General features: G+C 38.8%; 1 protein-coding gene across 6 annotated transcripts in view; it reads right to left on the bottom strand.

Annotated features, from left to right (window-relative positions):
• Positions 1 to 18114, bottom strand: part of ARB2A (ARB2 cotranscriptional regulator A) — a 267766-nt gene that overhangs the window by 249162 nt on the left and 490 nt on the right. For 4 of the 6 annotated variants that reach the window (XM_088156755.1, XM_014883550.2, XM_088156756.1 and 1 more), the window contains exon 2: positions 16531 to 16676. The exons of the other annotated variants lie outside the window; for them this stretch is intronic. The gene's annotated coding sequence lies outside the window, so the exon portion shown is untranslated. The remainder of the gene's footprint in view (positions 1 to 16530; positions 16677 to 18114) is intronic. 6 annotated transcript variants of the gene reach the window in all.

The following is an 18114-nucleotide window of genomic DNA, read 5'->3' as shown; positions in this document are numbered from 1 at the left end:
GCCTCAAGTCCCTTGTTGGTATTGGCTCAATAAAGCAAAATAATATAGTAATTTATCTTAGCAGTATTTTCTGTCTAATTAGGTTTTATCTTTTCCTTTTTTAGGGCACTACAGATGGCACCAGTAACAAATCATTTAAGGTTGTACTTCACTTTCCCTCACTTAAAAGACCGTATCTTTAGGTGCTTATTGGTTTACCCAGCTTCAGCTCTGAAAGGCTATTATTTAAGTCTGCTTTTGACTAAATGGCTTTGAAAATGTCTACTTCTAGTATAAGAAGGTGGTTCAGAGACAGCACCTTGTGCTCAGCTCTGACGATGTAAATAAGCACCTACAGCACCCCCATGTTGGAGATCAAAAATTTAGAATCAGAGGATCAGCTTAGTAGTGTGTGCTTCTTCCCATTAATTACCCATACCTGTCCCACTCTGCTGAAGTTAAAATGGCTTTCTCACACATTTAACAGAGACTTACTAAGACTTATCAGAATTTCAAGAAAATTTACCTAGTTGTTCAGAGCATGCTCCATACCACTGCAAAAGGCAGAGGAAAGATGCACAGGAAGGGGATTAATAAATGTTAGAAGGGCAGATGTAACCACTTAGAATACAAAGAAACTGGCAACGATCCTAAAGTCTCTGAACCTCAGTAGATCTTTGTACTCTACAAAATGGTGGTAGAACTTGAGGATACATTACCTGACTGCAGTCAGCACTAAAGTTTCATATACTTGCACAGCAACCACCTTCAAGTTTCATTTACTCTGTAAGTTCAAACAACAGATGACTAGGAGCCATATGCATTAGCAATATGTGTCAGTAACTCAACAATTTACACTAATCAGAGTCAACATAACTACACATTGAGATTTCAATGGTTTCAGTTTAAATTCCTTGAAATGCTGGAAATCATCCTCATAAACACATCCATATTAGCACAAGCAAAAAACCATGCCAAAATAACAGAAAAAGAGGCAGCAGAACCTCAACATAGCCTCTGTAACGTTGACAATATAACAGTATATCAACCAAACACAAGGTTCAAAATGATCACCTGCAGCAGCAACAGCTTTGAGTACTTGGACTGGTTTTCTCCAGGAGAGAATAAGTTTTCTTCATAGTAGCTTGCAGGGTTTGGATTTGTGCTGAAAACAGCATCATTAACACTGCTGAGCAGTGTTCACACAGCATCAAGGGCTCTCATGCTTCCATGTGCTGCCCTGCCAACATACAGGCAGGGTGCGCAAGAAACTGGGAGGGGACACAGCCAGGACAGTTGAGACTAACTAACCACATGATGAAACACTTAGCAATAAAAACTTGGAAAAGAAGGAACAGGGAATGTGTGGTGTTTGTCTTCCCAAGTTACCATTACATGTGATGAAGCTGTGCTTTCCTGAGGATGGCTGAATATTTGCAATACCTTACTTTGCTTTGCAGGCATGCACAGCTTTTACTTTCCCTATAAATCTATCTGAATCTGTCTATCTGAATCCATGAGTTTTCTCACTTTTACCCTTCAAGCTTTGCCCCATCCATTGTTTGGAGAGTGAAGGAGTACAGCCAGAGGAAGGACCTGGCTGCCTACTGTAGCTAATCCACAACACCATAGTACAGTACTTTCTTAAATATGCAACCTATCAATAATTAGGTGTACAGGACCCTACTTCTGTTGAGGTACATAGACAGTTATCTAACGAATCAGGCCATTAACTCTGCGAACATAAAAAGTGACCATGCAGTGAAGGCATGATAATGCTAACCAGAGAATCCTGTTCAAAGAAAGAATTTGCAGGTGACTTTTACCCTATGCCTGAAAGATAAAATGTTTGCAGATAACCTCTTTTTGTATATTTCTCATATTCCAGGCGGGAAATGCAGCCTAGATTCCTGCCCTAAGAACTTCAAAGAACCTTCTTTATCCTTCCCAATCTCAGCACCTGACATGAATGTACACTGATGAGTAAGACATTAATTTCAAGATGTCTTCACCATCACCTTTCTCTAAATGGACTGAGAAAATCCTTCACAAACAGCAGATGTGAGGGAAAATCCAAGGAATTAATGTTTATGAAGAACTAACATCCAGCAATTAAAACATCAGGAAAAGTCCATGTAACATGTAATAGTGCTATAATTAGCGGGTGATTTACTTTCCATTATTTCATGGGCCTATTATCTCAGCTGATGAGGATGGAAAAAAAACATTGAGGCAATAAAACTATTTGGAAAATAATTGTGTAAAATGCTCCTTGTTTACAGAATAAGGTTTTCCATGCAGTGTGTATTACAAGGAGTTATGAGGACTTGGTAGGACATTTTTTCATAAGATAGCTGAAATTGCCCTGTGATAGTTTATTAAAAAACTGGCTTTGGATGAGATTAAGAAGCTTGTACTTTGTATTGTTGGTTTTAAGAGGATTTTGACTTGAAGAATTGAGTGAAGAAGACTGACTCTCAATAGCCTCATCTCTACACATACAGTTACAGGACAAAGACAGAATTTTATTTTTTTTTTAACATCATCTTTTCTCAAGCAATCCCCATGAGTCAGTCAGGAGAGAAAAATGCCTCTGAACAGAGAAAAAACTCGAAGACTATTAAAAGAGTCTTCTCTTACGAGAGACACCAAAGTAATTTTCCTGAGTACCACAGAAGAGAAACTGGAAAACTCTAGGGAAATGGTTTCTGCTTAGACCACCATCAAAAGCTGCCAAAAACCCCTAGACATATGCCTATGTGCCTAGTACTTTAAAATCCCTATTTTCCCCTCTCCTCCTTTGCTCTTCAGTAACAGCATGACTTTATGAAGGACTGTCTGCCATGAACTGAAGACTCCTGAAAAGAACACATACAAATCAGATAGAAATGCAGTGAAGCCAGGTCTGTAGCCCAGATCTTTATAAACAGCAAGGTATTTCTGATTCTGCTTCAGACTCTGTGCTGAAAGGTGCACAAAAAGAAACTAAATCTACAACATAACTATTTCCTCTAACATCTTCTGGAATGCGCTTCTGGATGGACGCTACGAAGAATTAAATAATACACAACTGAAAACATCAGTTCATCATCAAGTTACCTTATTTCAGAATCAGACTAAAAAGCCAAAATCCCCGAGTGTACATACCTCTTATTTGTGGCAATGTCTGCCTCAAGGGACCTGCCTTACAGCTCCTTCCACAGCTTTTCTTCCTGTAGAATACGTGCTTCTTCAACATTTATGATTTCTGCAAGCTTTACTAATACAGTATCTCAACTGTCTTTCCTCTGCCCCCTGTCTGAGTGGCAGCACGTGTTATATGGCCAGCTGAACCAAATACTACCTAATTTCAACTACCTAGCAAGCAAAGCAAATAGCCCTGTGAAACTACCTGCAGTCCTCAGATTTGCTTCCACTAGATTGTAATAAAGTTGCACTACAACTATATACATGTATTATATATAATGTGAATAATATAAATGCATTATTCCTTTTAGCTCAATATATGAATAACCTGATACTTTATTCTGACTAAATTAAACTTGCATTTTTAATATTTTTTTCCACATCAGTACACCTTTTCTTTCATGAAACATTAGAAAGAACAAAAATAAAAAAGAAATGCAAGTAAATTTTATTTTCTTTACTAGTTCAGCTTTAAAAACCGAAAATCCAATATTTATCTAAAAAAACATTCTATCAAGCGTCTGTCAGTAATTGCAACCATGCTTCTTTACACAGTTTGCTACTGCCTGATCTACAACCTTGCTATCTCTGCCCAGAGCCCTGACCTACAAAAAGCTGTAACCACAGCATCAGAGTAGTCTAGGCTGGAAAAGATCTTGGGAAATTATCTAGTCTCCTTCTCTTGGACCTTATTTCACTAGGTTTTAACAGGGCCTTAGACCAAGTAAGCTATGGTGCTGCCAAGATGAGCCTTAAATATCTCCAGTGAGAGAGATTCCACCATGATTCTCAGAAACTTACTCCAGTGTTTAGTTATTTCTAACAGATTTCCTTTTTCCTATACTAAGATGAAATTTCAGCTCTCACTATTCAACCTTCTGAGCAGGAGACAGCTTCTCTTTCACAACTGTCTTCTATGTACTGGATGAATGATGAAACCTTTCCAAGGTGTCTCTCCACGAAGGTGCCGAAACTTGCACAAAGGAAGGCAGTGAAGCTGCTGAAGGGTCCAAAGCACAAGCACTGCCAGAGGGAGCAGAGCATGTTTAGTCTGGAGAAAAGAAAGCTCAGGGAGATCTTGCTTTCTACAACAATGTAGGGTTGGTCTTTTCTCACAAATAACAAGAGAAAATGGCCTCAAGATGCACAAAAGGAGGTTTACATCATGTATTAGAAAAATTTCTTCTCTGAAAGGGCTGTCAAGCACTGGAACAGTGCTTGACTGCCTGGGGTAGTGGTAGAATCACCATCCCCAGAGAGATTTACAAGATGTGTGGATGTGGCACTTAGGTGCATCATTTCTGGCGGGACTTGGCAGAGCTGGGTTAACAGTTGAACTTGAAGATGTCTTTTCCAAGCTAAACAATTTCCTTAAACTTTCCTCCAAGTGCTGAGTTCTCTAACAAGCTAAACATCCTTCCAACATACAAATCATCCTGGTGGCCATCTGCTGGACCTTCTCCAAGTTTTCATCAATACTTCTCTTGAAATCAGGGGACAAATCAGACAAAGCACCCTGGCACATTTCTTACCAATACCAGAGAATCAGCTTGACTTCATTGCCACAAGGGCACATTGTCCAGCCTGCCATCCAGTAGCACCCCACCTCCTCTTAAGCAAAACATCCCAGCCAGTCATACGACAGTTTGCTTTTGGGAATACCATTGTCACTGCATAACTTTACACATATCTTTGTTAAATCTTACGCAAACCTCCTGGCCTAGTATTCCTACATGACAGATTACTATTGTCCACAAATACAGATAATTGGACAATTAATTTGGCCATTTCATTTGCACCTTTGATTTGAAAGCCAAAAGAAAAAAATGTGCAACGAGTTCTCTTTTTTATGCAATACATACTTATAGCTTTTACTTGCCATGTTATAAAGCAAAGTCTTTGAAAAAATTGAATTCTACTTGTTTGATGAATTACTTCAATGAGGCTAAACGGATGTATCTACAGGACTGGTTTAGCCTTAAGCCTAAAACCTCTGTCCTAGCAGTAACCACTAAAAGACACTGACTGAAGTTAGCCATTCTAAACTAACATTGCAAAATTCTCTGTACATTTTGTTGAAAGCAATGCATTTCCTACTAGTGTGAAGGAATCTCTACGAAGGAGAAACACCGTCTTTAATTTTAAATGCAGAATGTGACTGAACAGAGATCAGCCAAGTGCTGCCAAACACAAAAGTACAGATAAAAGCAAGAGGAGGACATGGGGAGATGCAACCTAGTTTGGCAAAAAAAAATCGTTTTTTCCTGGAAGGTTCACAGTTTCAGGCAGACAGTCGCTCAAAATCAACCATGTCCTCTTAATCAGAGGCCTTTTATTTTCTTCAGCTACCAGTCCCTAAGACCCATAACTTATATTTAACTGCAGCAGTTCTTACAGAAAGGCATCCATGACAATATTCAAGTTATTAAGAGCTAAACAGTCCGTCAGTTGCTGTGATGTCTGAAAGGATAGTCACTGACCTTTGTACTTTATTTCCAGTTTGAATTACTTTGGCTTCAGGCTTCAGTCACTAATTATTGCTACACCTTTGTATTAAGTTTTCTCTCTATTTTTCCCTTACGTGATTACCACAGCCAAGTCCTATTTCTTTCTTCTGGTAAACTAAACGAGCTTAACAGAGTCTCTTTCTATGAAATTTTGATTCTAACCCTGTTCCATTCAATTTTTAAAATCCCCATTGATTGCTGTTAAACACGACATAGTGATATGAATAGCATGGTAGCTGAAAAATTTAACAGCTACAACAGTGTTTACAGATAAACTCTAATTACATGACAAGAGCACACAATCCATTAAAATGATTTTACCTCCATGTCACCTTATGATCAGACAGATAATGTTTAACCCTAAAAAGTCATGAATAACATACAGGTTTACTAAGGACTGTCTATGTTACGATTCTTTATGTCAACTTCTACAGCTAATCATATTGATTCCCAAGACAAAACTTAATACAAGAAAAGCAGAGACACATTAAAAAGTGTACTGAATGGGAAAAATACAAAGCAGCATCAGCCCCACTGAGCACAAGACTCCTGAAAAGCATGTTATAGGTAGTATAAATGTTTTCTCAAACAACTGACAATTTTCAAAATATGTGCTAAAATAGCACTACTTATAAAGTATCACTGTGTAAACAAGATTTCTCCTTTTCTGTACTTAAATGAATACTGTACTATGCACTACATGGTCATATTAGTGGTATACACACAGGACAAAATTAATCTTCAAAAGAAAGTACTAGATCAACTACAGAACAGCAAGCAAAATATGCTGCAAACATCCACAAAATAATGTAGGTAGCCCTCTAATATTTTACCTTTTCAACTTACTTCAAAATGAAGGCAGAAGAAACATTTCAGTTACAACAGCTTAAAAATGTGACATAGATCAAAGAAGCAAAAATGGTCTGTCCTAAATTCTTTGTGCTGGAGAAGAAGGAAAAAAAGGGGGGAAAATCTTAGATAAACCAAAACTTTCAGACTCACCACGTTTTGCTACTAAATTCTACTGTATAAAAGAGAGGGGGAAACAGATGGAAAATCATTTGTCAAAAAAAAAGACCTATACCAAACAGCAACAAAACCCCAAATCTTGTGAATAGAAGATCAGCAATGCTAGAAAAAATACATGCTCCTTTGATGTACATGAAATTTAGTAGAGTTTTTTGAAATTTGGAAGGTAGATCAAAAATTTTGACAAAGATTTTTAAAAAATGGGGAAAGGAAGAAGAGATGGAACACTGTCCTCAGAGACAATCAAAATTAACAGAACCCAAAAATGTAAGCAGAATAGGTATCATTTGAATTTAAGACTCAAGCACTTTAAAACCAAGCCCGGACTAGCACAGAAATACTAACTCTGTATTTCTGGTAAAATATGTCTTAACTAGCCAGATGTTTAACCAACCCAAGGATAAGGTACAAACTAAGCAGAAAGCAACTACCTACTTGTGCTGATACGTAAAAATTACTCTGCTTCAGAATATTCCTCACTCTTGCAAGAATCAGCTGGAGTAAATTTCTCCCCTCCAATGAACACACCTTTTCATTTACTATCTCTGAAACTTCACAAAGCATAATATTATTTCAAGCTAATACAGCCTGAAAAGGGAAAAATCCAAAATTTAGAAAGAAGTAGGAAATATTCTCTAGACTATATATAATGTTTCCCAATAGTTCAAAATGAGACATGAAGAAACAAAGCAGTGAAGATCCTTTCAATAACATCCTGCTTTAAGAAAACCATTGCCTGTAGGTGGAGAGACATGATCTTTTTCCTCTACTCTGCACTTCTAAACACATTTGGAATACTGTGATTGTTCCAGATACTCCACAGAGACATACTGGAGTGAGACCAGCAAAGGCTGCAAAAATGGTTAAGGACTTGAAGCATTTGGTATCCAGCTGAGAGACACACGACTACTCAGCAGGGAGAAAAGTCAGGGTGGAGTGGGAGTAGTATAATCAGTATCTGTTAAGTGCCAGAGGGGACAAAAGACCACTGAGCTAGTCTTCACACTGTTGTCCAGGGAGAAGGCAATATACAATGGGGACAAACTGGACATTTAAGCATCAGTAAAAACTTCCTTCCCCTAATGGGGCTCAAACACTGGAACAGACACCCAGATAGGTGCCAGAGACCGAAATATTATCGTTTATGGCTTAAATATTTTTATGAACATTAAAACTGTGTAGTGAAGCTGCATCAACAAAGCCACACCAAAGACCACTGCATCCTGAATGGGCCCCCTGGGCTGAGGTCCTAGTAAGTTAAGATAAAAATTATTTTAGGTCTGAGCTGGGGGAGAAGAATACCACAGGAGGACAAAGCCCAGCAGCTGTCTTATCTACTGAGACCAGGTTTGTACAGACGCCCCCCACTCCACCAGAGGGGAGAAGGAGGTTTCCAGTGCATGGTGAAATGTCTCTGGTCAGAGGCAACAAACACCCATCCTCCATTACTCACACTGGTTCAGCCAGAAAAGCCACATCTATGGGACATTCATGTCAGGGGCCGCTGACGGGGTGTCATGGTCCATTAAAGACTCCCTGAACGGTTCCCCAGACTCTGCACCAGAGCACTTGCACATGATGCAAGATCATACAACTGATTCACTGCAATGGACAGTGTCAATCTTGCCTCCTCAGGGGAGGTACCCGGGCATTCCAAACCTGGCCCTGCTTTATTAATCCAATTGGATTCTATTCTTTGTCAGTGGACGACCCTCACCACCTAGAAGGCCAGATAATCAATGAGATGACATCAAGATCCACAGAGGGGTGATATGTTGCTACTTAACTGTCTCTGTCACTCCTCCCATCCTCTCACCCCCCACCTCTTTTTCTATTTGCCTCTTTTACTATGAAATAAAATATATCAAATTTTAGTATCAATATTTAACCTCATTTAGTTCTAATCTTGTTTTGGGGACTATTCAAACCTTCAGGATTCTATACATAATCCACAGAGAGCTCACTTTGCTCCACTGATTAGAGTGGATAATAAAAACAGATTATAGAATCTCTTTCCTTGGAGATACTTATTAAATACTGCCACAAGTAATCTGCTCTAGCTAATCTTTCTCTGAGCACTGGAACTGGACAATTTCCAGAGGTCCTTGCCAAAGTTGACAACTCTATCCTTCTGTGCAAAAGTGCACATCAAAACAATATACAGAAAGTGGGTATGAAAGTGTGTGTGTGTCTGCGCGTGTACATTTACAAGTTAGTTTCCATCCACAGCAGCAGTGACCGCACAAGGGATATGAGAATCATTACAAGCAGAGTTTGGTTGAACAAGAATTAAGAGCTCATGGTCTTAGAGGTCTTAGTTTTGTGTTCTCAGGAATTCCTTCCTGATTCTGAGTCAATCTGCTTGAAAATGCCAAAATTTGTGCCCTCCTTACCCAAAGACACACTACCAAAACAATGCTAAGTCTACAGTTACCTGGATATACCAAAATTAAGATGGCCTAGCACAAAAAAAGTTCAGCATCTGTGCAACAAAAGTCTAGTCTCATACAAAAAATAATAAGAAAAACATAAAGACGAAAGAAGTGATCTCTATTCTCAACTAATTCTCTAAGGTAGTGTCATTTATGTCTAACTTTCTGTCCAATACAGTCTTGGCAAGCTCCTTTAGGCACCATCCTGTCCCTCAGAACCTCGATGGGTTGCAGGGGTACAGCCTTGACCAGCAGCAGGTTCATCTTGGAGTTGGCTGGTACTGGATCTACTGGACATGTGGGAAGCTTTTGCAGCTTCTCACAAAAGCCACATCTGCAGATCCCAGCTACTAAAACCTTGTCACCCAAACCCAATACAGAAGGCATAATAGTATCTGGCTTTTTTCCACTGCACTTCTGCCTTTGTCAATGCATTGAGTGAAGACAGGCACTTAATAAGGTGCCACTCAGTATTTTATCTAACCTTCTTGAGTTTTAAGTATAACCTTCATGTTTCGCCCAACCCCAATTCCCCCTCTCCTACACTTAAGTGCCTTTCAATCATCCTATTTCTCTCACAAACTCACTGTCTTATTTGGCCTCATATTCTATCTTGAGAGCTTCTGGTGCCACTCCTTTCCCTCCCCAAGTTTTCATTTTGTCTTTTCATTCCAACGGCTTTCACAGAGACACTGCCAACTCAACTCCTTGTTCCCAAGCTCCCTTTGTCCACACTGCTCCAGTCTCCTCGTTTCACTCATCCTGCCATTACAGAATGACTAAGGAAATGACAAAGTCAATTGAGAGCTTTCCTCAGACCACACTCCCTGTTGTCCACTGAGAGTGGACATCCTCCGCACTGTGGCAGAACAAGCACAGTCAGTTGTTCTGTGGTGCTGACAGGCATGCCCAAACAACAAGGACAGCACAGCAGGTCTTACACAGGTAGAATCGCTGGAGATTCTTACACACTGATACTGAGGTTGATACCTGACACAAAAGTAGACTGTACCAAGTATCTACTTTCTAATCCAAAACACCAACGCACAGCAACACAGAACCAAGTATATGTTAAGGTATACCTTGTATAGATCTATATATACCTTTGGAGGTCAGCTGAAAGGTGTTACCTTAGGTGTGCTGCTTAGGCACTTGTAAAGTTTTGAAGATGTGCAACAACAGTGATTCCACAACTTCTCTGGGGCCACTCCCATGTTTGACTACCCTCACGGTATATTTTTGGGAAGAGGTATATCTACCACCATTTCCCATAAAATGAAACATTAAAATATCTCCTGTCCTATACTGTGAAAGACAAATGCAATTTAGAAAAACCAACAAAGAAAAAATACTACATTATCCACATCATGCTCCTTTTTTAGAAAGTTATCGTTTAATATTCCCACAGAAATAAAGCTCTCTTATATCCCTGTTAGTAGCAATCTCTAAAGACCATGACTATGGAATTTTTTAAACAATGTTCTTAAAAACATTGCCTCTGGACATTACTGAGAAGGCAAAATCAGAGCTATTCAAAATGAACCCACTAGTAGCTTTGAAAAATTCTGTGTCTGAAACAATTTTTATCTTTCATCTGAAGAAAATGCAGGTATAGGCTGACATCCTTGGTCTTTGCATCTCAGTATATTTCTATTGCTTCATTATTCCTTCAACCAACTACCTTAAATATGCAAAAATTCAAGCTTCTGGGTTTTTTGGTGTAGTCCTCTCCCAATTATTCCTCAGGGAGCTACTCTAATTTTTTTGACTACTTAAATACTTACAGAAAGAAAGACAAGGATAACAGAACTAACAGAAAAAGGAATGAAAAGACAAAAAATTTTAAAAATCTTTTAATTGCCAAGAGAATTATGTTGGAAAGATAATGAACAAGAACTTCGAGCTCTCCTCCAAGAATGCACATGCAACCTATTTTATGTTAGTGAAGTTGATAGGATGATTCACATGAATGTAATGCTACAATTCAAGAGATATCATCTATTTAGAAAGAGCAACAACAGAGAACAAATGGTACCGTGTGCCAAAAATGTCACCGCCTGTTTCTGAGTCACTGACAATAAAAAATCACGTCTTAATAAAGAAAGTACAAGTCAGGGTACTAGCTGGGGTTTGCTACAGACACGAAATCTCACACAGCAAGGTGGTTAAGCACGTATTACTTCTTGATGGAAATAAAAGTTTCATTATCACAGTGGACATAACACAGAGTGAAATATCCTGGAGCCTTCATGCTGCTATTATCAGAACATGCTCAAAGTTTCTAAAAATTGAGGACAATTTCTTATACTGAGAAATGTTAAATCCAAGCCAAGGGAATGCTATGTTCAACTTCATCCAGGCAGATAACAAGTACCCCACTGTTTCACAGAGAGCAAATACAGAACAAAGATCCTTCCTGCCCCCAGGTCTTAGAATCAAAAGACATATTCACAAACACATCTTTGCAAAGTGACTTTAGCAGTCCCACCCCCTACCCATGCTACCCTATCCCCTTAGCTGACAGAACTGTTAGTAGTAATGCAGAGAACCAGTTCAGGGAATCGTATTTGAGTTAAACTAAAACAGGAACTTGACCTGAGTTAAAACTACTTTTCTTTCTTTCTTCTTCCTCCCCCTCCTCCTTTTTTTTTTTTTAAGAATATACATTTAATTTATCAGTTTTCAGATTTAGTTCATTACCTGGTACAACTGAAGTGACAGAACAGGGATACAGCTGCTGCCTGAAAACTTTTTAGCCTGATTTGCCAACATGGTCAAGAAAGAAATACAGAGAGACCAAAAGAAGGTCTCAAGAAGTGATTACTGTGGTAGGAAATAGTTTATGCTTCCAAAATTCAAATTCTGCTACTCTAAAATGCAGACATTTAAAATTAAGTATAAGGAAACCTCCACCAATTTCTGACTTATCAATTAGCATGTATCAAATGCAAGCTTTGATTTTGATGGCTGTGCTTGTTCTGAGATCTTCCTCTTAGGCTTGACAGGTAGGGTATGTTAGCACATTCCTGCAGCATGGGAGGTATGAACACACAGATAAAAAAATTCTCTTTTCAGATTTTATTTCACAATGCTGAATCGTATGCTTCAGTGGAGAGATAATCTTTCAGTACAATGATCATTATTCAAGACATAGACTGTGTGCATGAGCACACCTATTCATCTCTCACCAAAATCATCTCTCATTTCACCAAATTTTAATTATGCTTTCATATGATGGCTCTTTCACTGCCAAGGCTTCCTGCTAACCTATTTCTTCTTTGAAATACAGTTTTCCTTTTGACTTTGGTGCCTGTATTTATTCAAATCTAGCCCACTTAACATTCTCCTTCTTGAGGTGGGTTTGTAACACACATGTTCTGCAAGAGGAATGAGATGCCCATATTTTAGGGAAAAAAAGCAAGACGTTTTCAAGATTTGTTCCTAAAAAAAGAAAGAAGGATGCAAAGCAAGAGCATAGTTTGCCATATTCTTAAGTTAAACAAGGATTAGAGACTTGCATGTATTGTATGCTAAAACATGACAGGCACTCAAATGTGCATTTCAAGGCTTTGTAAAGCCTGGCTTGCAGAACTTCAAAAGAAACTACAAGCACTGCATTATTATTTGTTAGGTTTGGTCTTCAACACAGTATTGTAGACAAACTGGAGAGTACTTGTCACTCTGACAACATGATCAATCCGAATTACTTTGTCCATATTCTCAAACAAGCAGTTATTATTCCAATAACTAAGACTCAGAAGCATAAAACAGCCCCAAAGTACAGTAAACCATCTCTCTTCATACACCTAAAACAGAACAATGAGAAGTCCACTATGCCTATTCCTAAAAGAAAATATACCACAGACAAGGATGACAGAAAACAAGAGAACACATTTTTTGCCAGGTCCCACCAGGAGCTTCCACTACAGACACTGCATAATGCTGATACAGAAGAAAGCTCAATGGGTCAACGGAATATGTATATTGTTGCTGAAATGCCCAGAGAATTCAAATCAAGTACCTTAAAAGATATACTGCAAATGGAAAATGGAAACTCTATAGAGCTTGTAATTCAGACAAATCAAGACTAGTGATCTTGGGAAATAGTACACCATTTCCAAAGCTATCTTCCTATTAAATTTCATACTTTTTGCCTACATCTTGGAGAGTTGCTCAGGGGTACATAAGAGTGATTAAGAATATTTTCAATACAATCAGAAACATTTTCACCATGTCCCTCTCAAAAAAAAAAAAAATTAGCCTAAACTTTGGCTTGAAATCTATAGTAAAATTCCTTATTGCCAACTGATCATTACTAACACTAAAAAAAAGCAGAAACTGGAAAAATATAGTATGATGGACCTGACTTTAAATACTCAGGTGTCAACAAACATAAGCACTAACATAACCAAGTGCTTCAGGTAAGGACCTGCTTCCAGTCAACACTGGAACTCACTAAGTTGCATTACCATTGACAATGTGTACAGCTAATACTTATTTTAATCATCATCTCTCTTTCTAGACATGCAAGAAAATTCCTTCATTTGCCTTCCTGAGTGTCCTGGTTTCAGGTGCATTAGTGTAGCTGTATTTTGCATTCAGGATGAGAATAATGTTGGTGGATGGTTTGGCTATTGCTAAGTAGTACTTACCCCAAGTCCCGGACTTTTCTGTGTCTCATGCTCTGCTAATGAGTATCTGCACAAAAAGCTGACAGAGAGCATGGCGAGGGCAGGTGTCATGAACTTGCCAAAGTGACGCTCCACACCACAGAACATCATGTCCAGTATATAAACTGGGGAAGCTACCCAGAATGGGGGTTCTTCCGGGATGGGCTAGGTATAAGTCAGCAGGTGGTAAGCAACTGCACTGCACATTGTCTATCTTGAATTTCATTTTCCTCTTTCTCTCCTCCTCATTACAATTATTATAATTAGTAGTATTATGTTTAATTTTCTTTCAATTATTATGCTGTTTTTATCTCAATGCACAAGATTTTACATTTTTTTCTTGATTCACTCCCCATTCACTGGGGCAGAAGGGGAAGGGAGTGACCAACCAGCTGTATGATACTTAGTAGTCAAATGGGGTTATACAACAACAAAATAGTTCGCTGACAGAAGAGTTTCTTAAATTAACCACCACACCAAATATATTGATTCGGCTAATAGTGTTTTTGCTAAGACAATGCTTATTTCACCTATGTATTAAAAATCCATACCTATAATAGCCAAATGTCAATATAGCAAGCTTAGCACAGACTGATCTCCTTAATTTCTGCTAGCCAACAGAACCTGGAATAATACAGAAACCACAGTAGCAGAAACATCTAAAGTTAGCCTGATAAAGTCTTACACGGTTCATCTTCCCTCTTTGGAAAACTCACACAACAGAATACACACTCAACAGAATACAAACTGTAGTACCATAGAGGCTCCATCCAGTTGAAGGTCAATACTCTTCAGGAAGAGTGTAACAGGAATAAAAGCAGTGAAGATTTGACTACACCACCGAGTAGGCCACCAGCCACACCAGCAGTATCATTACTAATCAACTCATGGAACAGATTGCTCAGAAAAATGGTTGAGAAGCCTTCACCACAGAAAATTAAAGTACAAGGTGACTCAGGATGCAGATCCATGATCTGCTGAAGTCTGTATGATACACTTTTAGACCTTCTCTTACTTCTAGACTCTCCACTCCAGCCATTTCTTATAGAGTCATAGTAACATTTGAATTTTGTGAGACCTTCTAGCTTATCTAGTCCAATGATCTGCCATGGGCAGCAGCACCTTTCATAGCACCAGTTTGTCCAAAACATCTGCCTGGCCTTCCACATCCCAGGATGAGGTACCCACAGCCTCTCTGGACAACCACTCTCATGTCACAAGATGTTGTCTTTACAGCATCCTTGCTGTAAAAAATTTCTTCCCAGTATCTAATCTAAACTTGCTTTCTTCCAGTTTAAAGCTGCTGCCCTGCGTCCTACCACTACTATTTATGATGATGGCATTCATAACAGTAAGCAAGCTAAAGCAATGACAGAGAAGCATTTCTTATCTAGCTCTGTATCAGCTAGATCAGCTTCTTTACCTAGCTCACCACACAGCTTGGAGAGATGGGGCAGGAAGCAGAGAGGTGTGCTGCCCATTCCAGCAACAGGGATCTAATGTGAACAGGCTGTGAAACTGCACCCTGGGCACTTTTTTTTAACAGAATAGGTCTGTAGTTGGAGATAAACAACTTTTGGTCCCAGCCTAATTCATAGAAACAGTCAGCCATAAATCAAAAATCATTACCAAAACCAATGTACTAATAAGTAACTGATGATGAGCTGAGCAGAAAGCAAAGATGATATAAAGGCAAACATTATCTTTTTACCTTCCAATAAAACTCAGTCACGTTACAAGAACAGTGTAAGGAACGCTGTGAGTAGTTAAATATTAAGTTCTCAAAATCCACACAGCACATAAAATGCTGAAAAATAACCATGAAAAATAACAAATTTAAACCCATTAAATTATGCTCTGGGAATTCCACTTAGTACAAATCTGTGAAACTCATCTACAGGCTAAGTAGATATACGTACAACAACACTTAAAAAGAGAAAAAAAAAGTCCTTCTAAAGCACCAAACAAATTCATAGTGCAGTATTAAATTTCACAGGAGGATGTTTTCATGCCCATTGTTAACCAGTTTGTTTCAGTAAGCTTATGGAAAAAAATTTAAAAGGTATCTATTCATTCTTTGTATGTATGCTTTACTTCAAAGGATTCCACTAATCTATTGTAAATCTAAAAAACTCCTCAGTCACGACAGCACATTGTTCACCCAAAGGAACAGTGGGTCAGATTCAAAGTACCAGCAATAGAGCTGTATTCAGGACTTTTTCTATAGAGCCTGGAATGGGCAAAACCTCCAGAGTCAGTGCTGAGTCTTCAAGGGAAAAAAAAAATAAGGTTGTGAACTTGAAAGAAGAGATTCTAAAAGATAAATCCCCACTGAGTAATTATAAGGAGAAGCTCTCCTAAACATTTGCTAACTAGTACATAAAAGACAATTCAGTAAAGACCACGCTCAAGTCAACTTGCTGATTTAAATATAGTCATAATTGGCTACAATCACTGAAAAGGCAATCTCAAGAAGACAGACAAAATCCAGGCACTGGTGAGAAAACTCCAATAACTAAAGGTATTTCACTAAGGCAGAGAGCAGTCTGAGCGTGTGCTGTTCATCTGAAATGACGATGCCCTTGTCTGCCTCCAGCTGCTCAGTACTGTTGGCCTGCTGGAAGTTTTCATCTTATTCCTACACCTACACACATCTGCTAACCTACTACAGACAAAAAGAGTCAGGTCAGCTCAAACACAATAAATATTACATTTGTCTTAACCCACCATGTTCTGACAGAGGTGGGCTGGGGAGTGCCTAGGCTAACACCAGCGGTGGCAGACACATCAGACCTCCATCTGACAGGAAGGCAGTAAGTACTGGCAGCGACTTCAGCAACAGCCATCACCCGGGGCTTCTACCTGGAGCTACCCTGTGAAGACCAATACTCTTGTCAGCAAATAGTCTTTAATTTTTGCTTTTTAAAGAAAGTGAAGTAATATCTGAAACACTCAGAAAAGCATATTTTGTCAATTCCAAACCCAGAGAAGCATATAAAGACATCCTCTTTATTTCAGTTTCATTTTATTTCATTTTCACATTGACTGTACTCTGACACACTCCAAGCCGCTATCTTCAGTTGTTAAAATTATAGTTTCCCCTACACAAGAGCTTTTCCACTTTTTACTACACAGTTACAAAATACCTAATTTTAACAACCTGTGGGCCTTCTTTAACCAATATGCTATTGTAAGACTGCTCTGCCATTCCTAACAGAAGATGCCACCCTCTTTCACCCCCCTGCTTCCTTAAAGATCCCAAGAAAGTACTAAGGGTTACTAAAAGTACACCATCTTTCTGCTGAATTATTGGTATTTCTTCTCCTTTGAAGGCAAATGTTAACAACTCGCTCTTCAGTGTCACCAAATCAGTGCTCGTTAAAACCAAAGGTATCCAGTTAGCTTTTAATTGCTGTTGCTTTTATAAACACTTCTTTTATTAATAATGGCATGTCCTGAACAAGGTCTGTTACCTGTTCATTCAAACTTCATACTTTAGCCAAAAACATCATGCAAAAAAACCGTGAAGTGGAAGACACACTTTATGAAGACTCTTTACATGGCTCTGAGCAGCCTGGCTCACGCAACACCGCAGTTAAAAGTTAGGCATCTGGAAGGAAAACAGTTTGTTCTCTCTCAAAAGTTTCAGCATTTATCTTCGAAAGAAAAATGAAGGCAACAGCTCCCCAAAGAGAAAAGAGAGTGGGTTTTGGAAAGGGACCATAGATGCCCAATCTCTGTTTTAGAATTACATTTGAGTTTTCTCCCTGTCAAACCAAAACAAAGTAAAAGTAACAATTTAAACTGGAAAAATAGTGCCCTACATTTGAGTAACTCAGAAATGGAAAATATTTCATGCCCCTTTCTAAGCTGCCAGAACAACTACAAGAAACTTAAGTCTAAAAAAAAGTCTTCAATCCTACCTAATTAGAAGAGCAATACTTAGAATGAAAACTATCACTCAAGCCCAGTTATATCATAAAGTCAGAAAAATCACGCTCAAATTGTTTTTTGTCATTTACGACTGCACAGGAAGCTTGTACTAGGCAGCGGAAAAACTGGCAAGCCTCGTTTTGTAAAAGCAGCTGGCAGCACCAAGACTTGCAGCAATGACTGCAAAGATACATTACGAAAAACAAAACTCTTCGATTTTATGTAGAAAATTGAAAATTATAACTGCTATTCCCTGTTTCTGGTTCATGTGACAGCCGTGGTATCAGGAAGCAGTTGAGAAGGTGCCAACACGTGGAGCGGCAGCAGGCACAACGCAGCGCCCGGCACAGCCCGGGGCCAGTCCCGGGCAGTGACACC

The sequence above is a fragment of the Sturnus vulgaris genome, chromosome Z, assembly GCF_052056855.1.
Source record: "Sturnus vulgaris isolate bStuVul1 chromosome Z, bStuVul1.hap1, whole genome shotgun sequence".
Lineage (NCBI taxonomy): Eukaryota > Metazoa > Chordata > Aves > Passeriformes > Sturnidae > Sturnus > Sturnus vulgaris.
This window is presented reverse-complemented; position numbering and strand designations above follow the sequence as displayed.